This window comes from Dunckerocampus dactyliophorus, chromosome 3 (assembly GCF_027744805.1).
Source record: "Dunckerocampus dactyliophorus isolate RoL2022-P2 chromosome 3, RoL_Ddac_1.1, whole genome shotgun sequence".
Classification (NCBI taxonomy): domain Eukaryota; kingdom Metazoa; phylum Chordata; class Actinopteri; order Syngnathiformes; family Syngnathidae; genus Dunckerocampus; species Dunckerocampus dactyliophorus.
This window is the reverse complement of record NC_072821.1, coordinates 10266251-10285818: the sequence shown is the minus strand read 5'-3', so window position 1 is coordinate 10285818 and position 19568 is coordinate 10266251. Positions and strand designations below refer to the sequence as shown.

The 19568-nt window shown below is 43.5% G+C and overlaps 1 protein-coding gene across 4 annotated transcripts in view; it reads left to right on the top strand.

Annotated features, from left to right (window-relative positions):
* immp1l (inner mitochondrial membrane peptidase subunit 1) overlaps positions 1 to 19568 on the top strand; it is a 98105-nt gene that overhangs the window by 59427 nt on the left and 19110 nt on the right. For 3 of the 4 annotated variants that reach the window (XR_008569743.1, XR_008569744.1, XR_008569745.1), the window contains exons 9-10: positions 665 to 782; positions 18741 to 18964. The gene's annotated coding sequence lies outside the window, so the exon portion shown is untranslated. Of the gene's footprint in view, positions 1 to 664; positions 783 to 2997; positions 3070 to 18740; positions 18965 to 19568 lie in introns of those variants that run through there. The other variant, XR_008569746.1, reaches the window with a different exon arrangement.

Genomic DNA, 19568 nt, shown 5'->3' with positions numbered 1-19568 from the left:
GTTCAGCATTACCCTTTTCTCTGCTTCTTGTAAATAATAAATTATTAATGGTAACTTAAATAGAAAGTGGTTTGATGGTGGTAGGAAGAAACAGTGCTGTAGCTATGAATCCAGCAGAGGACGCTGTCTCACAGATCAATTCACTCAACATTGTCCAGCAGGAAGATACTCTGACAAGACGTGATACCGTATACTGTGTCCCTGTAATTGTTTCTTAATGTCTAAAAATGAATTTACAGTGTTTAATAACTGTGGGAGGTGTATTATAGGGTTTATATAGGTGTATAAAATAGGCCGTTCATTATTTGCGTTTTTTGCCATTTGCGGGGGTTCTTGGAAAGTAGCCCCACAAATAGGGAGATTTAGTGTATTGTGAAGGTGTGGGCTATTGTACTGCCCTTCCTAATGACGTGCTGGGTAAGTATTAGTGTTCTCCACTGAGTCCTGGTTTTGCCCTTCACTATCTTTCTTTTAAAGAGCACTGACTACATGAATGATGTAGAAATGATGATTTGTCTCCTGAGACTATAAACAGCTTTGTTTTCAGTAGATTCACACACTCAATCTCCCACTATCCCTTTGTGTGTCACTCTCTCTCTTATTTTGGCTCCCTCTTCCTCTTAGCTCACTCACTTTTGTTTAATGATGGTAATTTCCTACCCAGGTCCGAGTGTGAGCTGATGTGGCCAGGCTCTCGGCACCCCCTGTTGTTCCTGACGAGGCTTGGTGGGAAATTACCCGGCGCCCTCTCCTGTAACTCGCTGTTTAGTTGTAATAAGCCGGTAAGGCCCTGCATGCATCTCCACACCCACCCACACACACACACACACACCTCTGATTGTATGCATTAATTACACTGTGGCTGATCACCACAGTGACCACAGCTGTGCAGGCCACGCCTCGCTTTCCAGGTCATTCGGGTCATCAACTCCACCATAAGAGCTAACAGCAGACACAATAATGAGAGTGCTCCTCAGTGCACACACACACACACACACTCTTTTCCTGTCCATCCATCACTCACCCGCCTCCACCACGCATGGACGCCATGACGCGTCCTCCTGAGTAACACGGGCAAAGCCACAGGGGCCCGCCAGGGTACCACCACTGGGAAAATGGATGTTGATGGAGAGTTTGGAGGGTGGGACAGCCCCTGTCGTTGTGGCGTGTCACCTCCGCAGCGACACTGTCACCAACAAATGGAGCTGTGAGTGGAACCCTGGGAAGAGGATCCTGCTGAGGTACTGTCTGAATCAGCTTGCAGCCAGTGGGCGACTGCAGGTTTTGTTTGATCAACATCACTGGATGTTGTCAGTGTGTGTGGCTGTGGGTGTCTGTCCACAGTCAGCGTGAAGACAAATGGCCATCCACTGTCAATGCATTTATCATAAGTGGTTTAACTTAAGCTAAGTGTAATAACGGTACCACACCAAAATACAGTGGGGTGAAACAGTGTCTGGCCCCTCCCAGATTTTTTCTTTTTTTTTTTGCATGTTTGTCACACTCAAATTGAAACAACCTTCATGGCCCTGTGGGAAAAAGAGTAACACCCCCCCCCCCCCCCCCCCCCCCCCCCCCCCCCCCGTAAAAAGATAACATAACTGAGATTAATTTAAATCTATCAGTGTGGAAAAGGTCATAAAGCCATTTCTAAAGCTTTGGGACGCCAGTAAACCACAGTGAGAGCCATTATGGCCAAAACATGGAACAGTGATGAACCTTCCCAGGCGTGGCCGGCCAACCAAAATTACCCCAAGAGCGAAGCGACGACTCATCCAAGAGGTCACAAAAGACCCCACAACAACATCCAAAGAACTGCAGGCCTCACTTGCCTGAGTTAAGGTCAGTGTTCATGACTCCATCATAAGAAAGACACTGGGCAAAAACGGCCTGAATGGCAGAGTTCCAAGACGAAAACCACTGCTGAACAAAAAGAACATTAAGGCTCATCACAATTTTGCCAGAAAACATCTTGATGATCCCCAAGACCTTTGTGGAAAATACTCTACTTTTTGGAAGGTGTGTGTCCCATTACATCTGGCATAAAAGTAACGCTGCATACCAACAATAAAATATTGTGGTGGTAGTGTGATAGTCTGGGACTGTTTTTCTGCTTCAGAACCTGGAAGACAAATGGAACCATGAATTCTGCTGTCTACCAAAAAATCCTGAAGGAGAATGTCCGGTCATCTGTTTGTGACCTCAAGCTGAAACCAGATTGGGTTCTGCAGCAGGACAATGATCCAAAACACACAAACAAGTCCACCTCTGAATGGCTGAAGAAAAACAAAATGAAGATTTTGGACTGACCCAGTCAAAGTCCTGACCTGAATCCTATTGAGATGAACTTAAAAAGGCGCTTCATGCTCGAAAACCCTCCATGTGGCTGAATTACAACAATTCTGCAAAGAAAATAGAAAACCTGTTTATGATGTTCTGGATACGTTTTTTTTTTGTTTACCATCATTAGAGGCCTGTAGAGATGAAATAACACCCCTGTAGTCACCTTTACACTCTTATTACCCACCATAGTAGACATGATAAGCAATAGAAAGACATAATAACTCACACGTTAGCGTTGGGAAAGTTCCCTGTTGGTATCTTCAACGTAATCCGGGTCAATCGCATGGCATTAAAAAACGAGGGTCGACGTCAGCCTATCATGCATGCTCACCATGATGTTTGTCATTTGATTGATATACAAGGCAGCCAGTCTTACATGTACCTGGCATTGTAAAATAATGGACACTCCTGCACTACGGCTGGCTTTGTTTACACCACATTGCGCAACTCTTACGCACAGGCTACGGGACCTCTGCAAGGGCCGCATGTGGAAAAGTCAAAGGATGCGCGGGCCACTTTTATATATTTTATTTTGTAAAAAGGAAAAGATGTTTATATGTATTTAAAGACAAAGCTTGTGTTATTGGTGACAAAGTGTATTATTGTTAATTATGAGCACCGACATTTTATCTTCTGCTCCTTTTTCCCCATTAGGGCTGTGCTGGTTTTTTTGTGTTTAATTTAATTTCTATAATGTGCTGCACTTTGGACACCCCTGCCCAGGAAGGACCAAATCAGTATGAACCAAACGCAGTTAGTGGTTCGCTCCGCAACATCAGACAAGAGGCAAAAATGTTGATCACTGTTTTCCAAAGTCAAAGCTGATGAGTGTAAATATCTTGTTTTTCCTGAATCACAAAGCTAATATCCTGCGATTGGCTGGCGACCAGTCCAGGATGTACCCCGCCTGTCGCCCAAAGTCAGCTGGGATAGGCTCCAGCATGCCCCCGCGACCCTAATGAGGAGAAGCGGTATAGAAAATGGATGGATGGATGGACAAAGCTAATATGTCTGCTTTCATGGAAAACTAAGAAAATAAAAAATATTCAAATTTAGAGGCTGAAATCAGCGGATATTTACATTTTTTTAATTAATCGAATACAATAGTTGTCGATTCATTGGATAATCGATGAATCGATTAATTGTTGCAGCAACATTCAAAAAGGAGTGAGATATAATAATCTATAACAAACTACTGAACGTGTTTATGTTGCTCAAGCAGGAGCTCAACATTGTTATACATTACGTCATGCATATCATTTTCAAAATTGATGATAACTCTGATTTCCCCTGCCATGAGCGAGCATTGCTATAGTATCATATAGAGGCCATCGTAATGACTTCTCCCCCCCCCCCACGGCACCAGCACTTCCCTGCATGTCTGTGGTGATCCTCCACCAAGAGGAGCTCCAAGTAGCTCATGGATCACGGTCAGCAGTAGCCCCGTCATGGTGCCCCTGGCTGACGGAATGTGGGCAAAATGGCAAGGCCCTAACCAAACTGTTGTGACTGAGAACGGTCTGGGAAGGGGGCAGAATCAGCCCTACACACACACACACACACGCACACACATAGCCAGGGGCCAGAAGCTGACAGTAAATAAAACCAGGGACCCTCCTTAATTAGCTCATTGCCGGGGGTGGGAGGGATGAACAGGGAAAGTGTGTCAGTCTCTCCCACATGTTGGCTACTACTCCATCAATGTGATCATGGAAGCCAAGGAACGCGGTATCAGTCTTTCTTAGAGGCGCTGGATAGAAAGTGGAACCTCACGGCTTTCACCTCATTTATATAATTAAAAAGAAACATCACCAATCAATGCCCTCTACAAACTTACAATCTAACTTCATGTATATACTGTAATAGTAACATGGATTTAAATGAAAGCCAGAGCTATTTTTTTGGTCCAAATACTCATTAAATTGAACACTGACAAGGTCGAGCCTGTCTACCTTGGTGCATCACCGCCAATTAATCCAACCTGACTTCATTAGCCTGTAATTAAATAAAACAAAAGAGCCCATCATTCTATTGTTTTCCTGGAGTTGGTGACCCTCGTCAGTCAGCCTTTTAACGGGAGACGACCCCAAGCTTCCTTTAAGCATTCATTTATTATTTATACAACGATTTTTATTATTTTTTTTACAAACGATTTTGTAAGGCAGATGAGGAAATTTGGATCATAGAGGCAAATGTGTTTTGAAATAATGATACAATTAGTGGAGGCCATTGAAAATCTTAAGAAGCCTGACAAAAGTGCACTACTGCCCCCTGCTGGTACGTGGATCACCTTACCTTAAAAAAAGCTCACTGTCTTACAATAAACTATACTAAAAAAAAGAATAAAAGTGCTTTTTATGAACTAAACATAGCATCTATATAGTATTCTATTCCCAATGAGATGATGGATTGTAAAATATAACACAGCTGTTATGTAATAATGTTATGTAATATTAATAATAATATAATGTAATTATCAGGTACAAATGTAGTCAATCAGAGTCCATATTTTCAAAATGTTAAATGTTTTAAAAAGAGGTTCAGTTAAAATAAAACAACCAGTGCAATCAAGGATGTCAAGTAATAATCTTGTTATAATATAATATAATATATAATCATTTTTCCAAAGAGGTTTAACAGACAGATGGATGCAAATGAATAATGTAGTCATAATAATGGAATCATGTGCAAAACCGTACACATGTTTGAACTATTTGTTGCCATGCCTTAAGTATACCATATAATAGACTACAAATGAATAGGAACGACAGCCTATTCTACATGCTGGGGACAAAAACAGATAGAAAGGTATAATTGGCATCAACATAATGAATTCAAAGGAAAACTCACGTTTAATGACTCATGCATGCAATATTTGGATATTGGATATTTGAATTTACTGGTCGCTGTGCTGGAAAAAGCAAAGCGGATTTACACTTTAGTGCCCATTTAATGCAACTGCGTCATGACTCAGGAGGAGGTGTAGCGAGAGCTTTATGGCATCTGAGGGCGAAATGTACATTGTTAGACCCACAGAAGGGGACTAACCGTGGGACCGGGTGTCAACCTGTGGTAGGAAGTGCTTTCAAAGTATGGAAAGTGTGTCCAAGATACACGCACGTTAAAAAAAAACGTCCAGCCAGCCATATGAGACGAGACAAGCAGAGGACACACGTCATCATCAGTGCATGACAGTGGCCCTGCAGCCACTATGAGTGGACTATCAGTCTCAACTGTAACGAAAGGCCCAATTAAGGACATTAATTATGCTTCCTTGGCGCTCTACCACTCTCTTTTTTAGCCTGGAGAGCACTTAGTCGCAGGACGTGCGCACGCTCCCTCTCATGCTAATCCAATCCACTTGAGGAAGTTTGTCATGTTTGGCCGAAGTGAACTTTGCGGGACGAGCCGGGATATCCAGATGGACAGTACGGCGGCGCCGAGCTCCTCCACGGGCGAAGGATGTGAAGTCACACAGAAAATGCAGTGTGATCTCAAAGAGGGATTCTGCGCGGGGTCTCCTAATGCGCTGTGAAAAACCTGTGAGGGAGGCAGATGCAACATGTTTCACATCAGCACGCCTGACAGCCCTTTACTCAAACCAGACATGAGAAAGTCAACACGCCTCGTGCCATTTTGCATTTGGCCACACCGGGCTTTATTATTTATTATTATTATTATACGCTACTAATCATATGGAGGCAAACGCGCTTGAACTGTTCACAGTGTCATTGTGCCTGCAGCCATGCTGTCCTCACACGTGAACACACTTACTTGCTTTCATTGCATTCGATCATATTATTCTATGCCTACGAACTATGAGTTACTTTAGTTTGATTCTACTTTTAGATTTCAGTGCATTTTTGCACAGATTTTTGCAGTGAAATTTAGTTTTGACCATCTCTTTTTAAAACATACAGTGCTAACAAAACTGAGAAAAGTTTTCGGTCACCACTCGCTGTGCTGTTTTGCTCACGGCAGTCGTTTTGACACAGTAAAAAAAAAAAAGTAAATTCATCCACCAATCCACCTGTCCATCTTCTTCCGCTTATCCGAGGTGGGTTCGCGGGGGCAGCAGCCCAGGCTGAGAAGCCCAGGCTTCCCCTTCCCCTGATGCTTCGTCCAGCTCCTCACGGCGTTCCGGGGCCACTTGAGAGACATCGTCTCTCCAACGTGTCCTGCGTCTTCCCAGGGCCTCCTACTAGTTGGATGTGCCATCCTGACCAGATGAGCGAGCCCCCTCATCTGGCTCCTCCCAATGCGGAGGAGCAGTGGCTGTACTCTGAGTTTCTCCCAGATAACAGCGCTTTCTAACAAGGGAGAGCTCAGCCACCATACGGTGGAAACTCATTTCGGCCGCTTGCACCCGCAAGCCGGTCCTTTCAGTCACTCATGACCGTAGGTGAGGGTAGGAATGTAGATCGACTGGTAAATTGAGAGTTTTGCCTTTCGGCTCAGCTCCCTCCCACCGATGCAGAATCCGCATCACTGCAGATGCCGCATCAATCCGCCTGTCGAATTTGCGTTCCATCCTCCCCTCACTTGTGAGCAAGACCCTGAGGTTCTTCAACTCCTCCACTTGGGGCAGGATCTCATCCCTGACCCGGAGATAGCGCGCCACCTTTTTCTGAGTCATGCATTTAGCCACTGAAAGATGGCATCAACGGAAGTGTCCCCCGCCAAGAGTCAAAAAGGCACCACCGGTCTGTTCATCATCCTTCATGAATGAAGATGTAGCCTGATAACTGCCAACTACTTGACACTTTTTAACGTTTTTTTGATCACGTCTGGAAGAAACTCAGTCAGCATGCAGTGCACTACTTGGCTGCAACCAGCTGAGGTGCTGTCAATTCAGTCCCAACTAGTCCTGTTGGAATTATCAATACAACACTGGCATTGAAACAGGTCAATAAGATTTAAGTAAAATGTTCATTCCAAGCTTAAACGCTTGCTTTTCTTTAAACCTTATTTGAATAGAGGAAGTAAACAATGTGTTAGCAATTGATGTGAAACGGAGAAGGGTAAGGATTAAATAAGCTATGCTTCATCCTACTCCTTTTTGTACATGTGGAATTGTAATACGTGATGTATTCCAATGTAACTTGCATGCACGCTGAAAATAAATCAAACCATTGCCACTGATGCAGAGAATAGCAAACATGTATCATTTCTATAATCAGAAACAGATTATTTTTAAACTTTAATGGATGGATGGATGGATGGATGACCGAATGTGTCACTTTTTTGCAGGGCCATATCAGGTGCTGTGGTCAAACTTAATACTTTCATTTTTTAGCGTTTTGACCCTATGCCACATGTCCGTGTCCTGTTTTTGTGACAGGAATGTTGTCCTCACACGTTTAAGGCAGGTAACTTTAATAAATGCAGAATGCCTCTATTTTTTAAATGTACATTCATGGAAAAAATGATTAAACCACCCTTGTTTCTTCAGTTTCTTGTTCATTTTAGTGCCTGGTACAACTAAAGGTGTCTTTGTTTGGACAAATATAACAATGGAAACAAAAATAGCTCATAAGAGTTCCATTTGTTGGCAGTACAATGCTATAGCTATTCATGTAAGAACTTAAGTGATTTTGGTTATTATCAAGAAAACCATGGAAGTTGTTAGATATCAGCTCTTAAATTCAACTCTTATGAGCTTTATTTGTTATCATCTTTATATTTGTCCAAACAAATGTACCTTTAGTTGTACCTGGCATTAAAATTGATCAATTACTTGAATAAACAAGGGTGGTCTAATCATTTTTCCTGACTTATGTAACGTAATGTACCTCTTCAAGTGAAGCAACTTTATTTAGAAAATGTAACGTCCATGAAAACCTCCACCCCAAAGTCGACCTAAGTTCTCTTAAGCCTTTCCCGACTACCAGACCTCAATTTTCTTAGCCAACGAAACATTAGCATGCTTATTGCGCTCGCCGATTATCCCAACTATGTACGGTACATTAGCGAAGTGTGCGATTGGCCAACCCCCCGCCTGCACAATCAACAGAGAGCGTGAACAAATGATCAGCCATTAGCAGGTCGGCTGTGAACTGTGAAAATGGGCTCTCACACCAATGACTGCAGGAGGCCTCGTCGCGTCGAGCCGACTGGCCCTGGCCGCCTTCTAGCAAGGCACTGCACTTGTTGTTACACACACACACACACAGTGGCAACACATGAGGGGGCATGAGCTGCCCTGCCCAACGTAATGCAGTGGAACACACCGACTAGTGTAGCGTACTGAAGCCCAGTCTAGTGGAGGGCCGTGTGCAAGATCATAGCAAGACTTCTTGCTAGCATATGCTTGTGTTTAATGCAGCGACCTGCTTCTGCATGGTGAGTTTACGCATACCCTGCAGTGAAGGTACTGTGTGGATGTGTGTTTAAGTGTGTGTGTGTGTGTGTGTGTGTAATATCAGTAATCAGTGTACCTCAAACAGGCTGAGTATAACTAGGCCTGGTGTGGCAAGAGGGCTGCAGACCTGCACTTCCCTGCCGGCACATGTTGACTTTATCAGACGATGCACTTTGACCTGGATCTTTGTGTGTGTGTGCGTGTGTGTGTGTGAGTGTGTAGGTTTGCGTCTGGGAGTCTCTACCTTCAGATGAGCTACAAGTTAAGGTAAAAAGAAAACAGGAAGTGGATGTCTTTGTAGTTGGGGGAGGTGGGGGTCTGCTACATGCATGCATTTCTTTGCAAAGTTCTTTGAATGTGCATGTGTGTGCGTGTGTGTGCGTGTGTGTGTGCGTGCGTGTGTGTGTGTGACAGTGATAATTTAAGCAGCACTAGTAGCACTAGCACTGTGGCTCCTGTGGACAGGATGCTCTTAAAGCAGGCAGCCTGTCAAGGGTCACTGAAGGACGTATGGAAAATGGTAGAATATGATAGAATAGATTATTATATTCAAATAATAATTCTTATTATTTCTTTTATTTGTGTTTTATTTCATCATTGCCATACCATAATTCCACGTTTTATACAGCTATAAATAATCATAATATTAATGATGATGTCGATGTATATTTTTATTTTTTATTATGTTTTAAATATATTTTATTCCTTCTGAGGGAAATTCAGTTTAATTCACTTTGGATTTTTAAAAATAAAATTCAATTCTATAGTTTTTTTTTGTTTTTTTATAGTTAGCTAACCAAATTATTCAACTGCGTCACACATTTCATAACACTTTTTGGTTTGGTGTCTATCTTGGATTTTTTTCATTCTGCAGTGAAAAGATGCACTTTTTTTTGCAAAATAAAATAAAATAAAAATAAATGCTTTTTTTTCAATATTTTTATAACAACTTTGGGAATAATGCATAACTTTTAAGGAAAAAATTCAAGCATGAGCATGAAATGAGGGCTGATCCAAAATAGGATTGTTTGGCCTTGTGCAGAGGTCTGCGCCGTTTTGGTTTGACACAAATTAGAAGCCGACAAACGGATTCTTGTGGAACTCTAGCATCAAAGGAAGAGTGAAAGTGAGAGTGCTTGAATTTTAGGGGTTCGATGCCTTGCTAAAAGGCACCTCAGCATGACTGAGGAAGCAAACCAGCGCCTCTCGAGCATGCAGCCCTAATGTCCGTATTTCTGGTCCGTAGGTCCGTGGAGTTGAAGAAAAGTTCTAAAAAGTTTCTTATCAATTTGAAAGTATCCTGATTGACACGTGCGTGGCTTCATCACTCAGGTGAGGCTGCAGGAAACAGGCTGTGTTTTGTATTTCAGAGCCAAGATGGCACATTAGTCATGACAGAGAAAACAACGGAAATATGAGCGTGAACAATTTTCTTCTTTATTGACTTTGACAGTGTTGAGGTTCAGGAATGAATCAGGCGAGGCAAGCGGGATAGCGCCATTCAACCTCGCGCTTATGTGCTTTTTTTCCACTTTCACACCCTGCTCTAATTTCACACTGTGGCTGCGTGACGGCTCGTAGTCGTGTCTCGAATCAGTGGACCAGTGGACCAGAGCGGACTCTGGGCCGCTTACTTGGAGCCCACAGCTCACCAACATGAGCTCTGCGCAATGACGCCTGTGTGTGCATGGCTAATTTGGTTGTTATTCCCGCTACCAATGGAGGCAAAGCGTGTTGGTTGGCGGGGGCCAGGTTTTAGTTCCACTCGCTAGTCTAAATGTGCACACAGAGGCTGATGTGAACTCCCTCTGGGTTATCCCCCCCCGCAAAGCCCCTCACCCACTCCTGAATCTCTTTTGTGACCCTCTGTCAACATTAAAATAGGTTGTTTCGTTTCATTGATGGAGATGCTTACGCCTGGATGGCAATGTTTCTATTCTGATTGGTGCACATCGCATGCACTGATGGCTTTACTTTGGGTGACAAACAAGTGCTTGTTAGCCATACTGTCAACAGGGAGACGAATAAGGGAAGTGCAGCGCAGACCTCAGCCAAGGCTACTCTTTTAAAAACAGAGCCAAGAACCAAGGTCGGATAAATATAGTAAGAAACAAGAGTACGAAAAAAATGGGGCATCACGTTAGCACATTCATGTTACAGCCAGGAGGTCGTGGGTTAGAATCCGCCTCACACCGCTCAGAGTGGAGTTTGTATGTTCTCCGTGTACTTGTTTGGGTTCTCTCTGAGTAGCCCAGTCCAAAAACATGCCTGTTAGTTTAAATGGAGACTCGAAATTGTTGGTAGGTGTTGGTCCCTGACCAGCTGCACAAAAGCACACACAAAACACAAAACACAAGTCAGTGGTTTGGCTAGCTCCAGATCAGAAAAGAGGCACAAATACGGTAATCACTGTTTTCCAAAGTCAAAGCTGATGTGTGTGAATGTCTTGTTTAGCCTAAAACACAAAGATAATCGGTCTGCTTTCATGAATGACAAAGGAAATTAAAAAGTATACACTGAAATCGGAGGATACTTGCATTTTGAAATCAAAAAACGATGAATCAAGTACCAAAATAGTTGTTGATTAATTGAATAATCCATTAATCATCAATTCATTGATTCATTCTTGCAGCTCTAATTAATTATAGAGTCTTGGCTTGTCGGTAGGTGGCAGCTTGAGTAGTCTCCAGCTTCACACCGAAACAGGATAGAACTGAATAGGATAGTATAGAATAGGCTTTTATTGAATTGTGGGGGGTGCTCCTCCACAGCAGTGCATTTCAGAAAAATCACACTGGATTGACTTGAAATGTATCAAAATTCTTTTTTTTTAATTTCTCTCAATGTGCTCTTCTATAAAACCCACTTTAGGGTGTTTGGCCGAATCACCACAAAAGTTGGTACACACTTTTAAGGGACTGGCAAGCAAGATTGGTTGGAAAAACATGGCCGCCATCATGCAAAATGTCCTTGAAGGGGAATGGATGAGACCTTTGACAGACTTTATTAGTGATTATACATAAAAGACACAATTAGCGTTACAGTGCTTCTTTCTACTTCCCTCTTGCCTGTCAGTGGAACATCAAATCCTCCCACTCTGTGTCATCGTCCCGTCACAGTGCTCCTCTCCTTATAAACAAACATCTCATACATATTTCAGTCTCGTCTCCAGGATGCGCTCAGTGACTGTGTCATGCGGACACTGCGTGTGTTGTCGCCAACTAATACGTGCGCTTGCAGCAACTAATGGTTGAGCTTCACACTATCAAACTCTCACACTATAGGCATTTGTAGATCAGTGTCCGCCTGATGTGCCATCAATCGGGGATCATCATGCAGACGCAGGCTTGGATTCCTGATAATGAGCAACAGGACCGGGTGCAACTGTGAGACAAATCCTGGATGCATGTGCTGTAAAGTGTGAGCACTTCTAACTGGATTTACCTGATTTGTGCCGGTTTATGCCCTAATGTGATGCAGCAGCCAGCCTCATTATGAGACCTAAACATGCATACGCGTGTATGTGTGTGTGTGTGTAAGTTGACCAATTAGGGATCTCTTGTTAGAGTGCTTAAACACAATAAGAGAGAACGTAAGAAGGAAGCTGCGCAGGGCCTAGCTAGTGTTCCATGCTTACTTGGGTGTAATGACCCATCAATGGTGACATCTTGTTACATCAACTTCTGCTTCCCTTCACTTGTCTGTCTGGGCTGGACTTGTCCCTTTATACCATCCCTCTCCCCTTCTTGCTCCCTCAAAGCCATATCCATGTTCTGTCCTGTCTGCGTACCTCTGTTATCAGATGCAAACATGAAGTATCACACATCCACAAATCATTGTATCATTGCTGTTTGGTCATTCTAAGATGGATGGATGGACGGATGGGTGGATAGATAGGTAGCATATTTGTGGCAAGATATAGCGTTTCTAGCAGAGTACGTAAAAAAAACTAAATCAAAATGCATCGAAAAATGTATATTTTGTATGAATTGTACAGTGCTGTACCATCAGGGCCAGCATAGTTTGCCTCAATACTATCAGAAGCACTATATTTGCAACTTCGATCCTAGTATTTGTTTCATTAAATTGGATTAATTTATTCCCAACAGTCTGTTATCTTCATTTTGTAGCGTGTCTCTTGGCTACACTGCTTCCAGTGTGAGTTTGTGTAGGTTAGGTTTTTTTGTCCCATCAGATTTCAGCTTCTATGTGTTGCCATGTCAACCTAATCCGCCCAGGGCCTTCACAATCAGTCATGCAGGCCCATGTCACTTAAACACTACTGGGCTGTTTCTTTATCCAGTCAGATTTCAGGTTCGCCTCAGAGGGCCAGCTAGCAGGCGTACACCTACGCTTAACACTTAAAGTTAAAGTTACCAGTCCGCTTGAATGCATTACACCAACAGCTTAGCGATTAAGTGATCCTGTTCCGACAGGAAGAAAGGAGTCAGACACGGTGTTCATATTTCTGTGTGTGAAGAGTTTTTTTAGAGACAATATTTTCAAAGACAAAGAGTTAACTGGGTTTATTTTCCTTTTTCCCTCTTTTTTTCCTCACAAAGTTGACCTTTGTGAAGTGGTGGGTGTACACACGGCGCAGGCTCATCTAGCTAGTGAGTCGGAGGCGGTATCATTTTCATGAGGAAGGAGGTTTTTCCTTCATGAATGTCATGAAAATCTGAAACTTCAAAAGCGGCTGACTGCCTCTTCTCTCAACAGAGGAGCAAACAATTGATGGACGTGATAGATTTTTTGGGGGGTTTGGTTTGGTGCTCATAAACAGACTCGAGGATGCATGATTACTGGAAAGACATATTACTGTAGTTACTGTAGTTATATTACCTTTATTGTGGGGACATTTTCTCTGTGCTGGTCCACACAAAAGAATCTAGGAAGAACTCCTTGAACACTGTTAGACTGTGTGTGTGTTTGTGAAGAAGCAGTGGAGAGGGAGTGGGGTCAGCTGACGAGTCTTCTCACTAGGACACCGAGGCTGACATGCCTCAGGCTCTGCTCTGAGCTCCACCTCTGACAGGCTTCATACTTATTGCTCAATGACATTCCATGTTTTCTTTTAGTTTTGCTGTAAGATTGATTCCCCACATATGTTTGAAATATCTCCAGAGCCCTACAGCAGGGTGACCGCCACACTGGCACACATTGAGGCAGCCAGAGACAGAGGTGGTGGTGCTTAGGAGCCGGGGTGGTTGGGTGTTCATAGCTAAAATCTGAGAAGGCAATGAGCCGTCCAAAATCAGGCCATGACTGATACCTCTAACTGTAAAGACTGGTCTCCGTCTCAAGTTTAACCCGAAGCATCCGTTAAACTGTCTCGAGTTAACACGATACCGTGTACTGTATTAAATATGAATGAAACTGAATAATACGGTACAATTGTCCACACTAAAAAAACAAAACAAGTAAAATTACTTATTACTTTTTTTTGGAGAAAAATGTCATCATATCACAGGAATTACGTTGTCATTTTTATTTGAATAATTTGATGTTTGAATTAAAGCCAGCCGTAGGTATCATCTTGACTTCAGGTTTTAACAGTATTTAAGAGTAGTGAACTTTGTGAAGAGTTGTACTTTTAAGACTAAATATAAGCAACAATTATATATTCCGTGCATCCATTGTGCCGCACGGTGGTCTAGTGTTAGCATGTTGGCCAACACAGTGACAGTCTGGAGATCGGGAAGACCTGGGTTTGATTCTCCCTTGGGTATTTCTGTGTGGTGTTTGCATGTTCTGCCCGTGCGTGCGTGGGTTTTCTCCTGGTAGTCCGGCTTCCTCCAACATTCCAAAAACATGCATGTTAGGTTAATTGGTGACTAAGGTATGAATGTGGGTGTGAATGGTTGTTTGTCTATATGTGCCCTGCGATTGGCTGGCGACCAGTCCAGGGTGTACCCCGCCTGTTGCCCGAAGTCAGCTGGGATAGGCTCCAGCATGCGACCCTAAAAAGGAGAAGCGGTATAGAAATTGGATGGATGGATGGATGGATGGATGGATGGATGGATGCATCCATTTTCTATGCCGCTTGTCCTCACTTGGGGTTCCAGGGGTATGCTGGAGCCTATCCCAGCTGACTTTAGCTAAGGCGAGAGGCGGGGTACACCCTGGACTGGTCGCCCTAGACAAACAACCATTCGCACTCACATTCCTACTTACTTATAGTCGCCAATTAACCTAACATGAATATTTTTGGAATGTGGGAGAAACGCACGCACGCACGGGGAGAACATGCAAACTCGACACAGAGATGCCCAAACGGAAATCCGAACCCAATCTTCCCGATCTCCTGACTATGTGGCCAACATGTTAACCGCTAGGCCTTTTTCTAAAATCAATTTTTATCCATTGGGCTGCTTGGACTTGTTGGGGGTGGGAAACAATAGTCGGTCTCACCCTGAAGTGGACATTGATTGGCTGTCTTTGTGTTTGGGCTTGTTTAACAATATTATCCTACAATCAGCTGATAGACTCTCATTGGTCTCTGACGTCGATATTCTGGTATCTGCCCATCACTATTAGGAAGTCTTCTCGTAATTCCAACTTTACTGTTGTTTACGCATTCTTTTCACTGTCGCCCTAACACGACTTTGCAAATGTTTGATTGCATGTGTTTCAGAGATGTTGACCGAGTCAGTGGTTCACTATGAAAGTGATGTTGTTTGATGAAACCCAATAGTGCTGATGCGTGAGTCTGGGAAGTTTTCTGTCCCTCTGGCGTGACTCCTCGCATCAGGTTCAGGTCTCTCCTGAGGTGTGCCATAATTGTTTAGTGCTTTATGATGAAATGTTCTCCCTTTATGATAATGGTTCCATGGTGCGATTGTGTTCACATTTTGCTTTGTTGTCTCTGAAGTGAGGTGTGGGTGCGGGGATGGGGGGCACAGATCCACTGTTTTAACCACTTTAATGCAATTTAACAATGCCACGTATTCTTTTCACGTTTCATTGGGGTCCTTTACGTGTGAAATTGCGGCGGCCTGAGCGATACGGGGGCGCAGCGGAGGCGGGGTCATGCCGAAGCGCCAGATGTGGGAGGGCGAGCGCAATTAATGGCTACACATTGTTCAGTGGCTGTGTGCGCACACCTTCAGTGAATTAAGCGGCACTCTCAGGGCGTGACTATTTGAATAACGCGAATGAGGGGTGAGCCCTCTCGCTCACAGCTGAAGCCAAATGCAGCCATTGCATCCAATTAGCGTATATGTCCTCACATTACATGCTTAACTTGTCGTTTTATTAGTTTGCACAAATTGTTTGTCATTGGATATGCTCTCAGTTGCACAATTCAACACTCTGTACTTCTTCACTTTCTAATAACCTGATATTTTGCAGCAGTGGCCTTCATGATTATTACTTTTTTGCTGTGACATATTCAGGGTGGACAGTCAGTTCAAATGGCAAACCAATTATGGGAAGGTCCATTAATGAGGTCTGCGTGCTGCTGTCACATTGGACCTCACACAATGAGGTTGAGAGCAGAGGTAATGCTCATTATTGACAGTCGGGCGGCATACATGATGAGCATATGGTGCTCTCTTACAGCTATTAGCAAGATCATAACATCTCGTCATTCTTATGGAGGATGACAAGAACATGAAGTGTCTCTCAGCACATACACTCCTCAGTAATCATGATTGTATCAGGGCTCGTCAAGGAAATTGTGTCAAGGCCACAGTTTCAGAAAACTAAGGGCTATGCAAAGGACCTTCACTATTATTCTTATATTTTGTGTGACATAAGGCTCTGCCGTATACATTTGCAAAAACACCAGCTTGTATTAAGTTTTGAACAGGCCTCGTGGGTCTGTTTCTTTAATGTCATTCATGGCCCGCGTTTGGGCCGCGGGCCGCCCGTTATATAGCTCTTAACTATACTGTTATCCTTTTTTTTTTTTTAAAGATGAGGATGATGCGCTTTGTTTTGACAGAACTGAGTTAGTAAATGACATAATTATCATTAGTAGCATCATAACACAAAGTGAAAAAAGTGAAATGTTGGTTCTTTATCTTCAATATATTTTTTCATGATAGCAAACAGTTAGCTGTTGCTCGCCGCCAATACAGTAAACAATGGCCAACCCTGCAACTCCGAACGCTGCACGGCCCGCAATCACCCCCCCACCCAATCAGCATAAGAAACCGGCTGGACCCCAAAGTTGTATAGTTGGTACTGACCATATCTAAAAAAAAGCAGGCATTGCTGTATTTTTTGTGCGTTGATATCAGCTTGGTGTTGAAGTTTTGGTTCTCGTAACAACGTTATATTGCAAAATCATGCAGTGCACTGCAAACTCTGACCAACATAATGAACAATAACCTTTTGAATACTGCTCTATTTGATTTGATTCTATTGTTCAGGCGTACCCAATGTCCAGAGACATTTTCTGCTAAACATGATCAGATGAAATCATTTTTAATCCCGTTTAAATTATACACTACTCAACTAATTTGATCACTTTTAACACTGACACTACATCATCATTGACTGACCCCCACACAGTGCCAGTGGTTTAGATGACGATCCAAGGCCCATCCTAGCCGTGACCCTGGTGTCATCTCTTCAGATTCCTGTAGCTCTAGCACGACAGAACGGCACACCTCTCCCCTCCACCTGCCCCCTCATGTTTGGACGGAGGAGGGAGTCAGGTGGGGGAAGCAACAATGGTGGTGGTGGTGCTCCCCCTGGGGCTGCCTGCTGGAGCGAGGTGACCCAGCTTGTCGCTCGATGACCTGTGAGAGGGACATTATGAAGTGTGAGTGGCTGTCACCCTAACTGCTTGTGACAGCACGGCTCCCGGTGCAGCTGTGCCAGGCCGCCCCAGCCAGAGAGCCAGTGCCTGTGTAGGGAGGCCATGATGGCTGATGGCGTTGGCTGTGGTGGGGTGCTCACCCACAGGAGTGGTCTGGTGCAGGAGGAGAGGGAGGTGAGGGTGTGTTCAGGGCCTCTTTAGCTCTCATGGTGTAATGACTTCTCCATTGACTTCAAAGCTTAGAGGGTGGCCTTGAGGCCTTGCCATGTCAGTGCTGCCTCAGTTGGGCTTGGACGACATTGAGGAGTGAAGGAGGAGGTGAGGGACCAGGTGATGCCTTTAAAAGCCAGGAGGGTTACACACATATGCATGATATTAGCATTCTGTTCCATTTGTTTTGACAATTCAGTAGGAAATGGTCCAGGAAGCTCTAGATTAAGTTCAAACTGGATTTGGATGTGCACACACAAACTACTGCAGTGATGCATTACAAAACAATAATATATCTTATTAGTTAATATGATAGAATTACTTTTATACTTCACTTACACTCTGCACTAAAGTTTTCTAAGCGGCAGTGCGCCAAAGAAAAGGAAAGCCATCACCATGGATGTGAAAAGTAACATCATAAAAAGCTCAGAAAGCATGGCCGCCAATATTGGCTGCACTTTTGGTCTGAACCGCTTGACTGCTGCGGCCATCACTAAGGATAAAGATAACTGAATGCTAATGAATGCTAGAGGGGTCATGGATTCTGTGCGCTGTTACAAGGAGATGTGGGAGGAAAAGAGGAAGTTATTCCTCCGGACTACAGTAGTTTGGGACAATATTTTAAGAAGTTGGCAAGGCAAAAATAGAAATAATAGTAAGGAGATGTTCTCTTTTTTTACTGTTTCATTTAATTGTTGTATGTAGTGTTTCATTACTGTATCTTGAAAGTATTTTTTGTGTTCTGTGTACAGTGTGAGTGACTTCGGAGTTGACTGCGGTTCAATTTAAGTATAGGTTGGACTTGCATCAAAACTTGACTTGCATCACAGTCTACGAACGGAAGTGACTCGCAACGAGAAGACATGGTTGTCTGTCTCTTTGTGTCAGCCCTGTGATTGACGGCAGATCAGTGCATGGCGTATACCTCATCAGTCATCTAAGATACGCCTTTTTGGAACTGCAATTTTTCAAACCCCTGCTCTGCATCGCTAAACTTTGCACCTCTGTCCTTCTGTCTGTGTCCCGTTGTCACGGCTGACCTGCATCCTCTCTCTGCAGGGTCTCTCCTGGTTGCGCCCAGCTGGCGCCCTACGAGTGGGCTGGGCAGAGGCAGGAGGCTGTGCCAGCTCTACTGGTGCAGAATGGGGCACACCAGGCAGACAGGCCCAGTGTCAGCAGCAGCAGCAGCAGCAGCAGCAGCAGCAGCAGCAGCAGCAACAGCAACTATCCCCCTGGCTACAGCACAAACATATGCCAGCATCCTCCATGTTTGTGTATATACAGTATGTTTACTACCGCAGCCCAATTGCATGCACACCAGCATCCGTGGAACAATGCCAAATAGGTTTGAGCCGACTGGGACCAGGCTACTGGGAGAAAATGAAAACTGAATTGAAAACTTGTTTACACACTACTTGAGAGCAGCTTGAGAGTGTATAAAAGCTAGTTTCACGCCAATGCATGTAATATATTTTTTTAGCTTCTATAAACGTATTGACTGTCACTCTGTAAATAGATAGATAGATAGATAGATAGATAGATAGATAGATAGATAGATAGATAGATAGATAGATAGATAGATAGATAGATAGATAGATAGATAGATAGATAGATAGATAGATAGATAGATAGATAGATAGATAGATAGATAGACACATTGCTAACTGTCACACAAGCATAAAAAGAAGCTCACCCCGTGAGAACAATGCAAGTGGTAACGCTGGAGTCTTACTATGAATTTTAGCTTCTTTAATCCACATAACTTGCCTATGTTGTTCTTTGCTTAACATGGCACATAAAGCCAAAGAAAAAGCAGTACGTGCACTTGTTTTTAGATGCTTGTAGACATCATGCATGATGGCAATTGGAACTCTATTTAACGCATTT